General features: G+C 38.5%; 1 protein-coding gene and 1 long non-coding RNA gene across 6 annotated transcripts in view; one reads left to right on the forward strand and one right to left on the reverse strand.

Moving 5' to 3' along the window:
* Paf-AHalpha (Platelet-activating factor acetylhydrolase alpha) overlaps positions 1-15,828 on the forward strand; it is a 62,041-nt gene extending 46,213 nt beyond the window's left edge. For 3 of the 5 annotated variants that reach the window (XR_015319623.1, XR_002671541.2, XR_015319624.1), the window contains one exon: positions 15,688-15,827. The gene's annotated coding sequence lies outside the window, so the exon portion shown is untranslated. Of the gene's footprint in view, positions 1-948; positions 2,408-15,687 lie in introns of those variants that run through there. The other 2 variants (XR_015319622.1, XM_086978192.1) reach the window with 2 other exon arrangements.
* LOC147759117 (uncharacterized) overlaps positions 1-16,173 on the reverse strand; it is a 73,003-nt gene that overhangs the window by 42,856 nt on the left and 13,974 nt on the right. The window lies entirely within an intron of this gene.

The following is a 16,173-nucleotide window of genomic DNA, read 5'->3' on the forward strand; positions in this document are numbered from 1 at the left end:
GTTGGTCTGGCTGAAGAGACTTCCAGGTCGGAAGCCTTGAAAGGAACATCTACTAAACCACAATTTGACAAGTAGGAGCCTCAATGTGATGATGCCAGTTGTCTGAATAATGCCACCTTGTTCACTTTCATCAGTATTTGTGCTACCAACGGCACTATGCGCTCCTCGGCGTCGAGTGGCCTTCGCCATTTAACGTTGCATTTTTTTGCCTTCTGCATTTAATTTTTTGTCATACTTGCCATGATCGGCGAAAGTGTGTATCTTGTGCTTTGTCGCACCACCTGACATCTAACTTTGGTAGGTACAATTGCTATAGAAGCCTTCTCACCTGTGCCTTGCAAGTGCCTTAACTCTCTTAATATCGACCCTTTTTTATCTATCTATGGCGGAGCTTAGCTCCTCGCGGTATTGGTAGACAGTGCTAGTCAATCTCGTGTTATCACTATAATCGCAGGTAGCTGCTAATGAACGTATCCGATTTGAAAGGCGTGTGCGAAAATTACATACAGGGTCTTGGGGACACAGAGATCCTTCTGGTGTCAATACCGCTGGAATGGACATGTACCTGCTAGCCACTCATACTTCACCCATGGCCTTCAGCACTAACAAGCATTGGATAGTAATGTAATTGCTGGATGGCTCTACGATGAGTTTACACAAGCTACACCTCTTCTGAAATTTCGGCGTCCATCTTAAAGCTGGATCACCAAAATACATCCCGCTTTCTTCAACTTAGTTCGTTTGCTTACCTAGTATTCTCGAGTTTTAAAATTTTAACAGAAAAAATCTCGCAGTTTATACGCCTCAAAAGGAATTATGTAAGCATCAATATTCTATAAGCTATTTTAACCATTTATACAGTAGTGAAAATACTGGAGACTAGCGAAAGAGGTCTTAGCATTCGTCCTATCTTCTTGCTCTTTGGGTTTCGCGCTTGCCTTTCAGCAGGCTCTTGGTCTACTTCGTAGTAACACAAGAAAATCCGTTGCGTTTTTGACCAACTACCCAATTTGTCAATGGAACACGATCTCTTCCCCGTTGGCTCTAACTGCACGCTCGTCCTCGAGTTACACTTTGACAACTATTTTGAAAATCATCCAATTCAGCTCAATCGCACAGCGTGATGTTTACCACACAATTTCTACGAAGAATGTAGGTTTACGATTAATTTTCATCATTTATCATTGGCTGAATTCTCTGGTGATTATTTTACAGCCTTGGCAGTTTATATTTTCTTATTAATAATAGAATGTCTTCTAATGGAGATCGACAAGTGACATTCCATGCCTCTTGGTGCAGATCTGAGAACGATACTCATTGGAAAATAGAACGATAGGACTGACTTAAGAATAGGTTTTTAGTTCTAAAAAACGGCAATGTTCTCTTGAAGACTGGTTTCACATCACACAGCTTTTTCACGACCCGTGAAAAACGCTAGTTTCGATTTCTTAATGTGGTAAAAGGCAATTTAGTTTTACAGTTTAGTTTTAATGGCTGCAACCGCAAGCTTCTTATACACCAGCTTGAAATATACAGCTACGTAGTCTAGCTTGACAGAAAGCCATACAGGATCCTGTAATATAATAGTTAGTTAGAGAAGATTTCCTTGCATTCAGCGGGCATACGTTTTCGAGCTTTAAATGTTATTAATAATGTTTTCCTCTTGTCTCTCCTACGACCCTCTGCAACCTGTAAACTTGCTCACTGTGGCAATATCAGGTGTAATCATCGCATGTTGGGTTAAGTCGTTCCGCATCCTGGCAGAGTAAGGGTAAGGTTTATTGTTTTGCTCCAACAGGCTTATATGTCAAAGATGATGACAGCTTGCGCATGACTGATACCACCGCGATGATGTAAGACGCGCTAATATTTTCTTAAAAATAAATGTTATAATTTTTTCAATGACCGTTCGATTCGTGTGGAAGTTCATATACGTTGCTAAGTAGGACGACGGCGAATGCATCAATTGGATAGACCTTCATTGTCTCAAAGAAAAAACACGCTAAATTGCGGAAGCTTGATAAGCAATTTGCAATAAACCTCATGAAAAATTATTTTTGTGTTCAACAGCTTCATTAATTGCTACGTTTTAAATCAGACTAACTTGTACATACTTTTAACTCATACATATTTATTATGCTTGTTCGTGGATATAGAAGGCATTGTACCCATACTTAGGAGACACGGAATGTCATTGCATTGGAGACTAGTGATAAAAGTACACGACAGATATAGACAGAAAACCACGCGCAAGCCTGTGATTCCGGTATTCCCATTGAAATTCGTCCAATGGCAAGTAAACATGCCGACCAAATAAGGTTCTTTTGCGTAGGGACTGAGAATTGATTCTCAGCTGCTTTGTATAAGAAATAAAAAAAATCATTGCCTAAAAGAAACCTGATATCAAGCAATTATTGTTATTACTGTTATTAGCGCTACTTCTGTCACTAACTAATAGTTTCAATTTTTTTTTTATCATAAACCATATTAAGATTTCTTCACTAAATTTTGATCTTGTTGTCATATAGCTCATTACAGAACTCGTGCATAATGTTTTATATAGTCACTTATTATTTTTTATGTATAGTCTTCATGTAAATAGAATTATGAATATGGTTATGCTACAAACACATTTTTTCAGACCAAATTTAGTACGAAAATTTCTCCTATGTTCACATGACACACAAAACACTTAACCTAGAAAAATGAAGGCCTATGGGTGGTTAAAAGAATTCATCAAAAGAAAATTTTAAAACTGTCAATAATTCATCTATGAGTTGGTTATACATACACAGAGAGTTATAACTGTGAAAATCGGCTATAGGAAAGACTAAAAACAAAGGAAGCAGACAGGCCAGAAAAGTGAAACGCGGTTAAGAGTGATATTCAATTGGCTGAGAACAGAACCGAATTGAATCAGATAGTACTTTAAAATATCAAACTGGATCTTGTTATTTCACAATTCATGAATTCAGAATGTTAAAATTAAATATCAAATTTGGCGAGATAAGTTCGATCACTTATCGGGTGACGACGTTATTTAACAAGTTAGCATGTCTTTAGTATGATCTAACTGCGAAGCCCTGTAAAATGTTTACCTAATCTTCTAAGAAGCTTTCGAAAATATGAATCTTATTATCCTCAAACAAGCGTGTTCATTTTAAAACAGTGGCCAGATGTTAGTTTTAGAACCGTTCTAATTGTATTGATCTCTCAAATTCGTCACGAATAGTTGCTTAAGCTTTAAATATATGGTGAAATCAGCTGGTGAGACAGTGCATATGCCTCACTATCGTACTTTCAAGATTCTGCTTTTCGAGAGTTCCCACCGGACAGAAATTAACGCACATAACTACATAAATACCAAGTCAAATTGACATGCCGAACATCGAATTGCATCATTTACCCAATACACAACCTATGTCACCACTGGTGCCCAAGGTTAAGCTTATCTAACTCAGTCCGTCAGATATTTGCAAATGAACGCGTGTCGGTCTTTCACAGAACCTTTAAGAGGCTTCTCAAATCAAAAGTTTTCACATATGCCAGGTGGCCAGTGCGAATGCCTTCTGCGAAAGGAAAAACAACTTTCTGTAGATAGCAATGCGTTTTTAAGCGAAGTTGCAACATGCAACCGATGAATTTACCAAAAAACACTACTTAAAAAAATATTTCAGTTCACCAAAAAGTTCGTAGCAATATCACTTCCACCTCGTAAGATGTTTTCGTCTTATAAAAAGATTAATATACGGTTAAAGCTGATGACAGAGTAACATAAAATAGGATTTGCCACCCTCACGGTACAGTAAGGTCAAATTCATTGAGATCCTTTCTTGCAGGAAGACTAGACTAAAGAAGGACGACAAGCAGACTAGCAGTCTCGATCTTCACAAGTCGCTAGAGTCCGCCGTAGCTTCATAACCGCGTATAATTATCACACATCATTATTGAGGCTTAATCCAAATTTTAGACGTCCAGGCTTATAGGATATGACCAGGTGATCAAGTTTGTATTATAGTAGATTAAGATGTATTAAGTTAGGACGAAAGTTATCTATGAGTTGTACGCGCATGAATTCAAAATTGGATAGCGGACTCCACATAACTAATCGTGATAAGTTGGTCATACTTCTAGACGAACGTTATGATCGTAAGTGAATAATACCGTTCCATAATAACGGGTAAGGAAACGACTTTAGTTGTAGCGTAGATTCAAAAGTAAGCTGACGCTTATAGCCACTATGAACATAGGGGCGTATGCTATTACCAGATATAGTTCAAGAAAACGGTCAATGGAACGAAACGGCTCAAAGAAACGGTGTTTCGAATTCGAAAAGAGAACTATGGATATGCGGCGCGGCGACCGATAGCATGCAGCAGACCTACTTGGTCACAACTTACGACTTCATCGGGTCTCTTCAACTATGTTCTTGATGTAGGAAAACCGAATCCGGCGATGGCTTCAGTTTCTATACTCTTCACATTTAAATTAGTATAATTTTGATTGCTTTGTACCTAAAAAAGGGCGGTAGGTGGCGCATCCTGCCGACGCTTCCCCAAACACCCCATTGATAACAAGATTAGGTACAATTATACAGATGACAAGTAGGCAGCTGTTTAGAAACTACAAGAACATTGACTCCAATATTTAAAAAAAAGCGAGCACACCTAATATCTATTAGAATATCGGTTTATTTTACTAATAGTTGTAAAAAGAAGTTAACTTCCTCGCTTGCTAAATAGCTTAGGAAAATCTGATATATAGATATGGTGTCCTATCTAGATTGGAGTTCAACGTCGAACTTCATTATGGCCTCATTTGATAGCCTTTTATGTTTTTTATTGAAATAATGCGCATCAAAATGTTCTTCAGTGAATATTTTCACTCATCATGAACACGCTTGTTTCAATGTTGTAACAATAATGATTGTTCGGTTCTTTTAAGAGCTCTGTTGTTTAGTTGATTCACCAAAAAGAAAATGCAATTAAAACTGCTTCTGAGGCGCCGTAAACGCTGCAATTGTATTTCAATAACTACTTGGTTTTTTCGTCGAAATTTGGTTTAGAAAATAAATTTCAGTAATCCAAAATTTAGGCATTATTCACAAGTCAGGTTGTTATGTCGTTACGATTTTCACTAAATTTCCAGCGAGTTCCTAATATATATTGATATATTCGAAAGTACCAAATATTTTCAAAATTTTATGTCTAAAAAATCAAATCTACTCTATTAACAAAAAAGAGCTAAGATACATCATCTGCTTTGTTTACTAACCGTCCGATTTAGTAATAGCACAACCCTTTACCTTATATGCAGCATCAGCTGGAAGATTAGCATTGGCTAGGTCTCTAAGGGCGGTGCTATTGCAGATTGGTCGGTAAATCACTTCATCATAAAGTTCATCAACGTTATGGAGATCATCACAGTAGATACTTTGACACTAAAGTCGTTCGCCCTTTTTCGTAATGCATGACTAAGGAGAACATTATATGGAAAAATTGTCTTGGAAATATGCGAATTTCTCGATAATCTGATAATTTACCTACAATTGCACACGATTTCTCTTGCATATTGTTGTAAACAGCCAACTTTTAGTGTATAGTTTTGACACGTTAAAAGAAAGAGTTTGGTTGGCTTTTCTATTCAAGCAATTTTCTAATTTGGTTGGGTGCAGTATTACCAGTCGGGTTCGGTTGCCCAGTAATCCCAGTGGTCGGAAGAAAATCTTAGGTAGGTATTATTGACCTGCCAATGCTAATGTTAAATGATTAACACTTCTAGATAATCTACTACTAGGGTACAGTTACTTGTCCAGGCTAGACGTTATTCTAAGAGCGATAAAGTGTTTTGCAGTGAGTGAAATTAGTGAACTCTGTTTTTTGCTTCGGTTAGTACCTTCTATGTTTCTTCATTAATTAACATTCCTCATTAAAATGAGAGGATAGCGAACCAAATGCATAGCCCGAGGATCTGTTCATCTTCGGATTAGTCTGCCCTTTCGCTTTAAAGTTTTCCTTAGTGTTTTTAACTCTCAGTTTAACTCTCGATTGTCCCTTACTTCTTTAGCCATTACACTATTTTGTAACATTTGATATGCAATTTGTTTTTAGCACATTATTCGCTTGTCATTATAGCAGATTCCAAAACGACAAGAACCATTTATCAAAAGAACTGAAGTGACTTAATTCATCAATAGCATTGGTGTTTTGATTAATGAGATTAAAGTTATATTCTTCTAACAAGCAACAACTGAAAATTCTAAACGTTTATGAACGTTTATGAGGTGTTTAAGAACGCGATTGGAAACCCATGATTAAAGCTGCAAAAGAGAGTTGGATTATGATGTGATAACCAAAAAAAAAAGTGTAAATTCAACAAAATCGGAAAAAATAAATCTCACTTGTATCCAATTAGATCAAATCTAAACTCGATTTGCTCCGAGTAGAAATAGTAAGTAGAGACTAGAGAGTCACTCATGCGCGTGCTAGAGAAGCTAATATAGCTTCAAATTGCACAAGTAAATTTGTTGTAGCAAATCTCTCAAGACGCTGCCGGAGCTCATAGAAGTAATATACTGGAACGTCTGATGTCCTTTAATCAAATGAACAATACAAATATCGAGATACCGGATTGTTTACAGCAACAGCTCTTTTTAACCTTGAATATCGCTTATCTTAGCTTAGTTTTCCGCCACTCGAAGCCAATACGAAACTTCTGAGATAAACATTAGTAACGACTGTCTACCACGATCCTACTAAAAAAAAGCCTCTTGTAAAAAAGGACTCGACCAAAAGCTGTGGTCGGCAAGAGTATGCAATTATTACTCTCTGTGCTCTAAAGTCTCGTGTTTCAAGCGTTATTTGGTCATACATAACTGTGTAAAACACTCGATTGCGGAGAACAGTATCTTGACCGTTTAGCGTGTCTTTGTAGTGTAGAACACTGAAGAGCGTTAGCGAGGCATGTTGAATTAGAACTTCATCGCATCAGGATGGGGTTGTAAGCTTTTCGGTTCCAACAATTGATTCTTGAGACAATACTTTCCCACCCTCAATTAAGATTGGCCAGACAGCGTTTTTCAGAAACCTGTAGGGGATACAACGAAGGTTCATAAGATGATTACCATTCGTTTAACGGTCGGATAGCTATATTTTAGGATTCCGCAGGTGTTGAATAACGGTCTGCTGTAGCATCGTCGAGGAAACTAAAGTCATGCGAAGAGCACAAGAATACCCTTTCATTGGATTGATAATCGGAAAGAGCCCCTTGAAGGATAAAGAACCGACAACAACAAGTTTCACGAATAGTAACTGACGCGTTCTGGATAGTATTGTCAGTTGCTATCTCAGTCAGTTGCTACACTCTTATAAAAATACGTCTTTCGAACCCATCACGTTTTCTTAGTGGGTTCTCTTTGCCTTTGGTTGGCCGGCAGATTCGTGGCACAGATATTGATAACTGAATACTCATTTATTTCTCAATTGTTGGCACCCGAATATCATTAACCAGGTCCCATAATGCAATAAGTGAAAGCACACGTTTATAAAATCGCTTATTTCGCAACGTGGTGTTGTTTAAGTCTTTAAGAGAACTAGAACATCGGTTTTACTGAAAGCAGACGTGGTGCAGGTTGGAAACGCCCTAACAGTTGCAGCACGTTATTGCTTCCTGTGAGAACCGCAATACCGGTCGTTGTGGTTGTTAAGTCTACCACTTTTTTCCGTGCAATCTTGTCAGTCTTATAATAAATCTTCGGTCGTTCGGTTCACGAGTTCGGAAAAGTAGTCGTTGGAGATGTGCGATATTCATTCGATCTGTCCTCCTGCTAGCGGCAAACTGGTCACTTTCCTTTCTTCACACCTCTTGTGCGGCTTTGAGAATTATGGTTGGTGCTATAATGGCCTTGGTGTTGCACTCGGTGACGAACGCGTATGGTATTCAAAGTTTTTATTCATATACAGCGTTTAGTTGTGCGCACACATCCGGTTCTGCTCGTTGCATTCAGTCATTGTGATCGTTGCTGCTGTAGTTATTCTTCTTTTAGCGCCCGTTCTGATTTTTGCTATCGTTATTAAACCTAACCTCCAAAGCGTACAATCACTATATCAGCTTCTTGCGCAGCAAACAAGGTTTTGCAAACGAGGGATACAGATTGCACACGAATTAATTCCTAAAGTGCGAGTGTCGTCCAGTAAGCCCTTTTAAATTTTGATTTACTACTCTGCACTTCAGGTGTAACACTTAAGTGGAATAGACAGTCGATTTCTCTTTCGAAAGGTGTGTCTCAATTCAAGACCTGATCTAAGAAATGCTCAGTTCTCATGCCTATCGCAAAACGTTGAGGTACCTGCTAAGTCTGGATGCCGGCGAAACGTAAATAAGTATGCTATTTACTTTTCAATAGTAATAGAAACGTAATAAGTATGCTTATTGACTTTTCGATAGGCTCAGATTTTTTCGACTATCTGATCGCAAATCTAAGAAAAACGACACAATACTTATGTTGGAAGTTCCGAAAAGTTGAAAAATGCGGTTCTAAGCCTACTTGATTGTCGTATCGTAGAGTGAGAAGGCGATTTGTAAACCGTCAACGATTCTGCACTAATCTTACGGAGTAACCAGCTCTATTTAAGCTGGCTCGTTCTACAGTGTCTGCATTTTACAGTCTCTAATAGAAGTTACGTTTGCATACAATGTACTTTAGCCCTGCACCTACAACTACTGAATTACACCGTTTAGTGTTTAGAGGGTGGTGTCTGAACCAAGTGTTCTGAGTTTTACGCCCGGTACTGCTGTCAACCGTCGCTCCAGAGATTCAACGAGATATGTCACTAGACAGAAATAAAATTAAGTTTTACTTCCACTTGAACTTCGCTATCGAAGGCAGCGCTATACCAGGATCGAGTCCAGGCAAACGGGGTCTGCTAATCTTAGAGAGACGCCGCGGCTTAGGTCCGAATCACAGCATAAATAAATCAGCACCGCATCAACTGGTCACCCAACACAGCTGTTGGCACTCTGTTGCTCTCTTGGTGTTAATTACCCGTATTTTATGTAACAACCAGATCCAACTCTTTCGAAATTTACGTTCGGGGACGCTCTTTATTTTTATTTCATACAGCTAGCAGCCGCCATGAAACGAAGCCTATCTCCCGGTTTGCAATCTAGATTATTTCACATATCTTTTAATTAAGTAAGCATACACGTTTCTATTGTAGTATTAACAATGAAAACAAGAGATCTCATAGCACATTTCTACCAAGAAGCAAGACAAGCTAGAAAACTTGTCTTGCTTGTTTTCTAAGTTGTTGGTGTTTATTTTAACGACTTTCGCAGATATTACATCTGAATGTGAATACATCTTTCCCTATATAAGTGAACACTTCGTATATTTAGCTGGAATTCATCTCCTTACCTTACGATCGGCAAGTAAACAAGTGCATGTATACAACATACATCGGCGTATCATACAATTAAGTTTTTATCATGCTCAAACAAGACAGTGGTAAGTTTCAGTATACTGAAATAAATTACCACTATTCAAAATCTATTTATTGGATGAAAAATTTGTTCTGTTGAGTGAATGTCCGAAGTTTCTCTACTTGTTTTTCGAAATAATATTTGACAACGGTAAAGCTGGTCACCCAAATGACAAGTCACGCAATGATGCCTAATATAATACATTGGAATTTTTAAGAAAAGGTTAAATGTTTAGCGAATAGGTGTCGAAGGCGTAAATAAAAAATCAACCGATGTTGATCCCTCCTCGTTATTTGAACCGTCAGATGAAATTGCTTCAATTTTGCAAGTCAGTAGCAAAAATATATCGCTATCTTTTTATCTAGGTCTAAATAACGAAATGGTACGCATCTGCTTTTTGGATCTTGCGAAGGGCTTGCGACTCGAGGCAGAATCCGAACATGGAAAGAGGCTTAGTTTTAATTGTCGTACGAAACTCGAAAAGGAAAAGAAGCCCGAGGTGTTGGCTAGTATTTTTAATTCTTGTATCCCGATTAGCGACGAAACACACAGAAGCAAAGCAGTAAAAATAAATGCTGCCAAAATAAAACCAATTTTTAATGTGACCATTCGTGGAACATATAAAAGCATCACGATCCAGTACTTCGGTTTTTTCACGCCGGTGAGGCAGATTGTAACACTGAGTAGTGCTATTGATATATAACCTTTAACTAAAAGAAAACCTGTCACATTTGCAGCTAAAAGTTAGAGATAAATTCAGACATATCTAAAAAAGCTCAGAAAGTATTGTCACACACAGCAGCCACAATCGCTTATGCTATGCACCGAAATAGAATCAGGACATAACAGCCGTTTAGGGCATTAACAACAGAAGATACACCGTACTTAATAACGCATCAACACCCACAAATAATCGAGAAGGAAACATGACTCTATTGAGAATCATGATGAAAGCTTCAAAATTAGAAGTACCAAAATTCCTCAAATTGGCTCAGCGAGCAAGACACATCAAGACGACCGATAACAAATTGGCTTCGGAACAAGCTTTTTTCAACAATAATATAATAATAATTAACACAAAATATTTACTGTGAGCCTGCACATCAACCACACTCGATGTGATTCCGGATGTTACGACCTTGCGTCAACGCATTCGACACTCGCATGTGCGATAACATGACGACCCGCATATGATAAATTTATATAAAGAAAGTAACGAATAATGTATAACAGTACAAAAGTAGTAGCAAAGAAGTGTGGCTACATGGTGCCGACATGTTCTATCTGTTTTCACCTTCTTAAGAATTTCTAAGGAGACTTTCAAGAATTGCACGATAAGAAACACATTTTTTCCGTGGTCTTTTTTCGATAACAACTTTTAAAAGCTTTTTAGAACAGAGTTGGGTTTGAGGTTCTCTAAGCAGTCTGAGGGAATTGGAGAAACATTTGTTTTTAGTAGTTTCGTGTAGCATTTGTAAGCAAAACAGAACCGAAACACATAACTTCTATCGTTCAGAGCCGAATGCGAAATTCCTGAAAGTTCGGATGGTTTTGTGAAAAGTTAAGCTCAGCTTAGTTAGCTAATATGAGATAGCAAATAGTCAGCAAAATGTTGAGTTAGATACAATTCTATATTGAAATGGAGACGGGGTCTTCTAGTTCAAGTTTGTTCTGGAATTTCAAAAGGTATTCGCAAGTACTTCTTTGAAGTACTATATGCATGTGATTGCCACTGCCACAAGAAAATCGCAACTGGGTAGCCTTTGTTTTTAAGGATTCAAAACCTTACATACCACTGTAGTAGTATCTTATTTGGTACAAACCCTATGCATGCATCGTCACTTTAGAATGCATTCTTAAGTAGGTATAGAGATAATTTCGAAGCCATGCAAGAGGTATATCTAATTTGTTTCTACTTCAAGGAAAACACTCGTTTTCATTTCAACAAGGAGCGATGAGGCTCCGATTTCTGCCTGCATCTTTGTTATTTGCGTTCACTGTTGAGTTTCGCTGCGCTTGTTACAACTCTAAGATTACTGTCCAGCTTGCTTCGTCCAGAATTATCCTGTGTACTATGGCGTCGGTTCTTAATAGGAATGTTTCTTTCGATTGTTCTGTTTCTCTCTTTGAAAGGTGTGCGTGTTCTAACGTGAGTGACAACGTCACAGCGCTGTATGTATGAACAAGTGACTCAGCCGATTTTTTTTCCATTTCTTCTCGATTTTTTTTCTTATTTTATAGAAACGCTTTTGGAATCATCTATGACTAATAACGACATGGATCAAATAGCACGTCACTTTTTCGAATTCCGTCAAATATTGCTCTCTGATTTGTTGTACAAAATTCTTAGTGTAGGCAGCTGCTCCTTTTTCGTTTATGCACCTATATTGCAGCTTCTTAAAGGTGTTCTCGTTAGTCATTTCTCGGGTGTGTCTCTGATGTTGACAGATTTCTTCTGGTTTTCCGGTTGTAACAACAAAGATCAAGTGTATGGGAATGCTTTGCTTATTCGGAGGGTAAGTACCGATTCTTTTGCTTCTCTTCGTATTTCTTTTCCATTTCATAGCTATAGCCTCAATCATAAAAGCAACGTAGAGGACTATGAAATTTGTAATTGATACACGTACCGTTCTTTTATTATGTCCTCTGACTTTCAGTGTCAATGTGCTAAGGCCTTCTGCAGTCAAAACTTGTTTCCAAGTACTGACTTATCCTCTTGGGTAAAACTATGTCCTTTCAATTCGATGTTAAAATTCCAGCAATTCTCCCTGTCGATATATATCATAACTTTTGTGGTCTCAGGTTTCCAAGTCTGTGGTTGTTTATACAATGTACCACATTACCCAACGCTATAGCCAACACTCAGGAGTTTGCATAGACTATAATGCTTACCCTTTTTGGCATTGGTAGTCTGTTGAAAGCGAGATTCTAAAGTATCAGTTTCAAGATCAAATCTTATGGCACTCTCACCGTTACTCTGTACTTGATGCCACCTTCCATCGATATATTCTTGTGAGGTGTGAGAATGTGCCAAAAAACTGAAGATATTTCCTTCAGCTTCAGCTTGTTTAAGATCATATTCTTTATCGAGTTGGAAGAGTAAGCAAACATAGGCCTCTGGTTGATCGAAACGGAACTTTTTTAATGCCCGAAGTGGTTTGTTTCTGCAAGCGTCGCTTCTTCTTTATTTTGCTAGTTAGCCTCTTTATCATAAGAACTTCAAGTATTTTGCCCATAAAGTACTGAAGGGTGATTTGTATAAACTTGATTATTTAACAGGCTTATTAGGTTTTGGATATAGTCTAGCCGCTCCTCTTTACTTTTTTAGGCAGTTACCTTCTTACAATGCTTTAGCGGTCATTTATCGTAACGAAATACATTGGTTGGTCAGCTTGTGATGCAGAGCCTCCAGTGGTATTGCGTTTAGCTTTACTGTTTTCTGCCCCGTCATTCTTCCACTCTTTTTACCTAAGTTGAGTTATTATAGTTTTGGCCCTCAACAGTTCTCAGTTTTTTCCTTAATGCCTAGGGAACAGTGCTTCGGCTTTCTCTGATTAGACGATTTGGGAGTTTGAGTGGTTCTCTGTATTGTCTGTCTAGGGCTCCCCTGTAGTTTATTCCCCATAAATCGCTTTTTAGTTCTTTGATAAGCTTTTGTCACTTCTACTTGCTGTGCTTGATCTACTCGCGCTAGTCGCTTCGAGATTTTTGGATATCACGGAGTTGCTTCCTTAGTACCGCCTTTTTGGCTCTGATGCATACTATCTAGGCTTTTCTAAAGGATTTCCCGGTTTCCGCGATTTCTTTCATTCACCTGTACATATTTTTCTCTAATGATCATACCACGCACTGAATTCTTGTAACAAGCATTTAAGAGCGAACGTCAGCTCTTACTGACCGCGTACTTTAACACTTCTCATTCAACTTCCCAGGGTTCCAGGCAAAACATATTTTAATTTCCTGCTCAATGAAAACTTTGTTTTGACACCATTTCGATCTCAGAAATTAGATTTCTGAGTTGTTGAAATTCTGCAGCTTGCTCACCGCATGTTATCTCAAAATTCCATCTACTATCCGATTTGCACAGACCCTCGGATCTATGTAGGTCTGCTATCCTCCTCTGTAAAAGAATTTGTCGCCCATTGACTAACTGACAGTTTTTTTTAGGCAAATACTCAAGACAGAACGCTCCCCTGTATAACACGCAACTGCCTCTTCAGTGGATGGCAACTATATTGAAATTCGCAGTAAAGATGGTTCTAACAGTTTCATCAGATTCTTTCCTAAAATTAACAAGGAAAACTTTTCGAAATTCTTACAGGTCAGGTTTGGAGGCATGTACCAGCTATACACACATATAGCCACCACATTAATCCATACAAAGCATTTGCCTCTTCTGGTCCGTAACGGAAACCTTTCAAGGGCTATAACAAGTAGTCACACCTTAGTTATTATTAGCCAGCCAGCTCGCTCTTTTTACTCTGGCATTCTTTAGCTTGGAGATCAAGTTTATCAAGTTGATTATATTAAGAGATCAAGTTGCTGTACCATTTTGTTCTCAACAATTTTGAATGTCTCTTACCATCTATTGAAATAAACCTAACTATTTTGACCACTATTTTTAGTAATAATAGTTCGCTCTTTACTTCTTTCAGTTTTTTTGGCCTTAACATATTGTTTATATATTACGCAGACCATCGGTGCATTGTAAGCGTTCACCTTCCGTGTGAAATACTCCTTCTTTGCCGCGGAGTGTCTTACCGCACTTCCTACTGTGGAGCATTCGTAGTAACGTTTATTGTTGGAATCGTTTTCGAAATAGTCGTCTGCCATTCCCTGAGACTATATCCGCCCCCTGCTTTGAGTACCGCCTCTATCGACATTCGTGCACCGCCGGTAGTTTCCAAAACGACAGTTTATGACCTTTCCGCCTTGATTATAATTTGGCTCAGCAAGCAAGTGGGGGAATTGATAGATGTCAGAGACTTCTGATTTTTTAGTGTCGGCCTATTTTTCCGAAAAGTTCGGGGATGGCATTATATATAAGACCGGTAGCTTTGTTTCAAACAGAAGCAGTATACCGAACTGCCGAAAAGAAGACCAGAGGGGCAACATCTTTTTGGGAGATAGCTGAATCAGTATCCAGAGAAAAGCAAGATACCTCGGCGTAACGCTGGATACTGCGATATCTGGAAGGGAACACATTAAACATGTAGTCGCAAAGGCGGGAAAAACAGCCCTCAACCTGTCCCGCATTCTACTTAAAGCAGGGGGAGCCTCTGAGAACCGTTGGAGACTCCTCGCTTCTGTAGCGGAGGCTACAACGCTTTTCACCGCCTCAGTGTGAGCAGATACGGCGCTGAGAACAGAAACCAACTGCTCAAAGGATAGCAGCAATACGCGTAGTAAGAGTGTACAGAACCGTTTCAACAACAGACAGGGGAAACTGGAACAACTCGAAAGGGTGCGCCGCAAGAGAACATAATATATGTAATATATATAATAATAATAATAAGAAGAAGAAGAAGAAGAATATAATATATATTTAATATATGAATAACGGAAGGACAAGCTCGAAATGAACAAGGATCCGATGTCCTACAATCGGCTCTTATGGGAGGGCAGGGCACAAGGCTCTGCTCGGTAGTTTGTATACCTGGGGAAAGGGGGAACCCGAACGAAGGATGGACCGGAACGTGACAAAGGGGATAGTAGCCCTTACGAGCTATGGTTTTGAAGTAATATTAAACTATATGCCGAATCAAAACCCAAGTCTTCGGGGGGTCCAGGGTTTAGTGGGTGAGAGTCCCAACACAGTTGTGAAGTCTGGTCTGCATAATGCATTTGCCCTCAACCTCCAATAAAAAAACTTTGGTCCAAAAAGCTCTAGGCATCTGTCATCTCTAACGCAAACATCTTCAAAATTGATGACCTCAGGTATTCTTTCCAAAGAGTCCGCTCTGTATCGCCTCCGGTCTCACGTATCCGTTCTTCTACTTCTTGTTGATGATGTCCTTGATTGGATTTACCGTATTAGAACAAAAATATATTCCTATAACATACGAGCCGCAATGCTAACCATTTGTCTGCAATATTGTTTACATATAATTTATTTTACGCTAAGGCGTATACATGGTATATAACTACAATGTTGGTCGACATTTTTCAAATAATTTTGAGTACAATCATACAGTTTTTTTTTTTCAGGCATTGTGAACAACAACGCCACGAATCTGACTTGCGGATTAAGGCGAGTTGGATTCACATTATGAGAGATATTGTAAACGGGATCGACAACATAAACGTCGGCGTTACTTGGGAAGCAAATCTGAGACTCAAGGGGTGAGAAACAGATACCCGAAGAATCCCCTATGAAATCGTCTCGTTAATCTGGTGACATCACATACACGGCGTTTCAATAAGTGTAATGCAAGACCAAATCATATTCAAATATTGGATAATGTGCTCATTTATTATTACATCTTAACTTGAGTTATATGCTCCCAAACCACACGATTAACTCTTACCTCTTCTTACTTACTTACTACTTCTTGACTTGTCGCATGTTATCTCAACGATTCATCTCAATACCCCCATATCTAATTTCAAGTTGTATTATTATGCTGTTTGCTCTTGAATGCGCATTTGCTGATTAAAACAAACTACATATATACAGTGATCCATTACAATCCC

Source organism: Varroa destructor, unplaced genomic scaffold, assembly GCF_002443255.2.
Source record: "Varroa destructor unplaced genomic scaffold, Vdes_3.0 BEIS01000001.1, whole genome shotgun sequence".
Lineage (NCBI taxonomy): Eukaryota > Metazoa > Arthropoda > Arachnida > Mesostigmata > Varroidae > Varroa > Varroa destructor.